This window comes from Salmo salar, chromosome ssa12 (assembly GCF_905237065.1).
Source record: "Salmo salar chromosome ssa12, Ssal_v3.1, whole genome shotgun sequence".
NCBI classification, from domain to species: domain Eukaryota; kingdom Metazoa; phylum Chordata; class Actinopteri; order Salmoniformes; family Salmonidae; genus Salmo; species Salmo salar.
The window spans coordinates 88,613,839-88,619,838 of NC_059453.1; positions in this window are offsets into that span (position 1 = coordinate 88,613,839).

Here is a 6,000-nt window from a genome sequence, read left to right on the forward strand (position 1 = left end):
GGGGAACGACTATTCCATCTTAGGCAGGAGACGAGGAGCGCGCAGGACTTCACGTTGGAGTTCCGGACCTTGGCCGCTGGGGCTGGGTGGAACGACAGGGCCTTGATAGACCATTACTGGTGTGGTCTCCGGGAGGACGTCCGCAGGGAGCTATCGTGTCGGGACACCGCTCTCTCCCTCGACGAACTGATAGACATGTCTATCTGGCTGGACAATCTGCTGGCTGACCGCGGGCATTCGGAAAGGGTCCTGTCTGTTCCACCTCCTAGCACTCCCGCTCCTATTCCTATGGAGTTAGGGGGCACCGTGCCGAGGAGCACCGGAGGAAGAGGCTCCTCCTGCACCAGCTGTGGTCGGAGAGGACACACGGCCGACCGGTGCTGGGGGAGACAGTTTGGGTGTCGAGAGGGCAGGCAGAACACTTCTCGGTCACCCCAGGTGAGTCAGCACCAAACTCACCCAGAACCCCCTGTTGGTCACATGTTTGTATGTATTTGTTTTCGTGACTTTTCTCCCTCTTCCCAGCATAGGGCGCTAGTCGATTCAGGCGCAGCTGGGAACTTTATGGATCGCGGACTCGCCATCAAGCTGGGAATTCCGCTAGTGCCGATAGATCCCCCCTTCCCCGTGCACTTCTTAGATAACCGGCCATTAGGGTCAGGGTTGGTCAGGGAGGCCACGGTTCCACTGGACATGGTAACGCAGGGGAATCACAGGGAGCGGATTAGTCTCTTCCTTATCGATTCGCCTGCGTTTCCGGTGGCGCTGGGGGTTCCCTGGCTGACTAGTCACAATCCCAGGATTTCGTGGAGACAGGGGGTTCTCCAGGGGTGGTCAGAGGAGTGTTCAGGGAGGTGTATGAGAGTTTCCATCAGTGCCACGTCGGTGGAGAGTCCAGACCAAGTTTCCACTGTGCGCATTCCCCCTGAATATGCCGATTTGGCTATAGCTTTCTGTAAGAAGATGGCGACTAAATTACCACCTCATCGACAGGGGGATTGTGCGATAAATCTCCAGGTAAACGCTGCGCTTCCCAAGAGTCACGTGTACCCATTTTCACAGGAGGAGACGTTGGCTATGGAGACATATGTCACGGAATCTCTGGGACGGGTACATTCGGCCCTCCATTTCACCCGTCTCCTCGAGTTTTTTTGGGGGGGGGAAAGGAGGGAGGTCTGTGTCCGTGCATTGATTATAGAGGCCTAAATGCCATCACGGTGATGTTTAGTTACCCGCTACCTCTCATCGCTACGGCGGTGGAATCATTTCACGGAGCAAGGTTTTTCACAAAACTGGACTCAAGAGCGCGTATAATCTGGTGCGTATTCGGGATGGAGACGAGTGGAAAACCGCGTTTAGTACCACATCGGGTCATTATGAGTACCTCGTCATGCCGTATGGGTTAAAGAATGCTCCAGCCGTCTTTCAATCCTTTGTAGACGAGATTCTCAGGGACCTGCATGGGCAGGGCGTGGTTGTCTATATCGATGATATTCTGATCTATTCCGCCACCCGCGCCGCGCATGTGTCTCTGGTGCACAAGGTGCTTGGTAGACTGCTGGAGCATGACCTATACGTCAAGGCTGAGAAGTGTGTGTTCTCCAAACGAGCTGTCTCCTTCCTGGGTTATCGCATTTCCACCTCGGGGGTGGTGATGGAGTGTGACCGCGTTAAGGCCGTGCGTAATTGGCCGACTTCAACCACGGTGAAGGAAATGCAGCAGTTCTTAGGCTTTGCCAATTACTACCGGAGGTTTATCCGGGGTTTTGGCCAGGTAGTGGCCCCCATTTCCTCACTGCTGAAGGGGGGGGCGGTGCATATGCGGTGGGCTAGAGCCTTCAATAGGTTGAAGGCGCTGTTCACCGATGCACCCGTGTTGGCGCACCCGGACCCCTCTCTAGCATTCATAGTGGAGGTGGACGCTTCCGAGGCTGGGGTGGGTGCCGTGCTATCACAGCGCTCGGGTACGCCACCGAAACTCTGCCCCTGCGCTTTCTTTTCGAAGAAGCTTGGCCCAGCGGAGCGTAACTATGATGTGGGGGACCGGGAGTTGTTAGCGGTGGTAAAGGCCCTGAAGGTGTGGAGACACTGGCTTGAGGGGGCTAGGCACCCTTTTCTCATCTGGACCGCCGACCACCAGAATCTGGAGTATATCCGGGCAGCTAGGAGACTGAATCCGCGTCAGGCAAGGTGGGCCATGGTCAATTGATTCGGTGGGCTCACATACTACCCTCTTCGGGTCATCCTGGTGTGGCGAGGACAGTGCGGGGTCTCAGGGGGAAGTACTGGTGGCCCACCTTGGCTAAGGACGTTAGGTTCTACGTCTCTTCCTGTTCGGTATGTGTCCAGAGTAAGGCTCCTAGGCACCTTCCTAGAGGGAAGCTACAGCCCCTCCCCGTTCCACAACGGCCATGGTCTCACCTGTCAGTGGACTTCCTGACCGATCTCCCCCCATCTCAGGGGAACGCTACTGTCCTGGTTGTTGTTGATCGGTTTTCTAAGTACTGCCGTCTCCTCCCGTTGCCCGGTCTTCCTATGGCACTACAGACTGCTGAGGCGCTATTTACCAACGTCTTCCGGCACTACGGGGTGCTGGAGGACATCGTCTCTGATCGAGGTTCCCAGTTCACGTCCAGGGTGTGGAGGGCGTTTATGGAGCATCTGGAGGTCTCGGTCAGTTTGACCTCCAGTGATCACTCCGAGAATAATGGGCAGGCGGAAAGCGTGAACCAGGAGGTGGGTAGGTCGTATTGCCAGGGCCGGCCAGGGGAGTGGTCTAGGTACATTCCATGGGCGGAGTTTTTAATTTTTATTATTATTATTATTATTATTTTGTCATTTAGCAGACGCTCTTATCCAGAGCGAATGCATACCTTTCATGCATATTTTTTTTTTTTGTACTGGTTGGCCCAGAACTCACTCCGTCACTCCTCTACGAACCTATCACCATTTCAGGGTGTCTTGGGCTACCAGCCGGTCCTGGCACCAGAGTCAGACCGAGGCTCCTACGGTGGAGGAGTGGGTGCAGCGCTCCAAGGAGACCTGGAGAGCCGTCCAGGAATCCCTCAAGCAAGCCAGTGGATGGCAGAAGAGGAGTGCTGACCGCCACCGCAGTGAGGCCCCAATGTTTGTACCGGGGGACAGAGTCTGGCTCTCGACCCGAAACCTACCCCTCCGCTTGCCCTGCCGGAAGCTGGGGCCGCAGTGTGTGGGGCCCTTCAAAGTCCTAAGGAGGATAAACGAGGTGTGTTATAGATTACAACTCCCTTCCTATTACCGCATTAACCCCTCGTTTCATGTGTCTCTCCTCAGGCCAGTGGTAGCTGGTCCCCTGCAAGAAGGTGAGGTGCTGGAGGTCCCTCCGCCCCTTCTGGACATCAGGGGGTCTCCGGCGTACACTATACGGGCCATTCTGGACTCGAGACGCCGGGTGAGGGGCCTGCAGTACCTTGTGGACTGGGAGGGGTACGGCCTGGAGGAGAGGTGCTGGGTACCGGTGGGGGACATCTTGGACCCGTCACTGTTGAGGGATTTTCATCGCCTCCACCCGGATCGACCTGCGCCTCGCCCTCCGGGTCGCCCTTGAGGCCGGTGTCGGCGCGCTGCGGGATCCGCGCGTCAGGGGGGGTACTGTCACGACTCCTACCGAAGGTAGCTCCCCTTCCTGCTCGGGTGGTGCTCGGCGTTCGTCGTCAACGACCTACTAGCTGCCACTGATTCCTTTCCCCCTTTCTGTTTATTGGTCTCACCTGTTTTGCTGATTAGTTGGGTTATAGGCCCGCCTGCTCTGTGTGCGGGATTGTTTGTGTGTGGCTACTATGCACGCTTGAGTTTTTTGTGTGTTCGGTCGTGGGCTTTTCTCCGGACTGTTTCAGTCCCCAGTGTTTGGGGCATTTGTTTTGTGTGCCTATTAAAGCACTACCCGGTACTCTCTGCTTCCTGCGCCTGACTTCACACCCACTACACCCAGAGCCTTACAACTACGTGCACATGCTAAAAGAAAGGAACGAGGTGGGTAGATAACTAAGTGTTTCATTGTAGCAAAGTATTTATAAACAAAAAATTATTTTCTCTTAAACGTTTCGTTCATTTTTTATCTATTATCTTTACAACAGGCCATAATTGATTCTAGCCCAATAGGCCTGGCTTATTCCCACATTCAAGGACCTTTCCGTTTTGATTGGGTTATTTTGCCTAAAAACCTTTTAGGCTTACCTATAGATTATTTATTTTTTAACTCTGCATCTTTACCCAGCCTGGCAAGAGTGACCAAAAGGGTGTTTAGCATCCCCAGTGGCTCTGCAAGTGTTTAGGGAATATTCTCCGCTGCTGGCCTGCTCTCCAGGCACCATCGCATGAGCTTCAAGCCACAGACTGGCCAAACTGTTTCTATAAATTCATTTAAAGGCATGTTTCGTTTACTTTGTATTTATTTACAATTTATGGACTACAATGGTTTAACAGAACGAAATGTTGTCTAAATGCTCCACGCTTTATGTCCATACCAGCCTATTGTGTCGCACTTGCAAATACATCAAAATGCATTTCTTTGTAGGCTATAGCCTTGAAACAATTTAAATAATATAGCCTAAATAATTATCCTGTAGGTTCATGCTCTACAACATTCGCAGAGTACGACCCTGCCTCACACAGGAAGCGGCGCAGGTCCTAATCCAGGCACTTGTCATCTCCCGTCTGGATTACTGCAACTCGTTGTTGGCTGGGCTCCCTGCCTGTGCCATTAAACCCCTACAACTCATCCAGAACGCCGCAGCCCGTCTGGTGTTCAACCTTCCCAAGTTCTCTCACGTCACCCCACTCCTCCGCTCTCTCCACTGGCTTCCAGTTGAAGCTCGCATCCGCTACAAGACCATGGTGCTTGCCTATGGAGCTGTGAGGGGAACGGCACCTCCGTACCTTCAGGCTCTGATCAGGCCCTACACCCAAACAAGGGCACTGCGTTCATCCACCTCTGGCCTGCTCGCCTCCCTACCTCTGAGGAAGCACAGTTCCCCCTCAGCCCAGTCAAAACTGTTCGCTGCTCTGGCACCCCAATGGTGGAACAAGCTCCCTCACGACGCCAGGACAGCGGAGTCAATCACCACCTTCCGGAGACACCTGAAACCCCACCTCTTTAAGGAATACCTGGGATAGGATAAAGTAATCCTTCTAACCCCCCTTAAAAGATTTAGATGCATTATTGTAAAGTGGTTGTTCCACTGGATATTATAAGGTGAATGCACCAATTTGTAAGTCGCTCTGGATAAGAGCGTCTGCTAAATGACTTAAATGTAAATGTAAATGTACATTTTTGTTCATTCCTAGGCCCCCTGTCTGGCTCCTGACCTATTTAGAGTGTTTACAGTACATTCGGGAAAGTATTCAGACTCCTTGACTTTTTCCACGTTTTGTTACTTACAGCCATATTTGAAATGTATTAAATAAATAAAAATCCACATCAATCTACACACAATACCCCATAATGACAAAGTGAAAACATGTTTTTAGAAATTAGCTCATTTATAAAAAATAAAAACAGAAATACCTTATTTACCTAAGTATTCAGACCCTTTGCTATGATACTCAAAATTGAGCTCAGGTGCAAAAGAAATCTGAAGCATTGAAGGTCCCCAAGAACACAGCAGCCTCCATCATTCTTAAATGGAAGAAGTTTGAAACCACCAAGACTCTTCCTAGAGCTGGCCGCCCAGGCAAACTTGGCAATCGGGACCAAGATCCCGATGGTCACTCTGACAGAGTTCCAGAGTTCCTCTGTGGAGATGAAAGAACCTTCTCTGCAGTGCTCCACCAATCAGGCCTTTATGGTAGTGGCCAGACAGAAGCCACTCCTCAGTAAAAGGCACATGACAGCCCGCTTGGAGTTTGCCAAAAGGCACATACAAGTCTCTGATCATGAGAAACAAGATTCTCTGGTCTGATGAAACCAAGATTGAACTTGTGATGACCCTCCCACTCTGTCTGCCAAATTCTTTCTCTCTG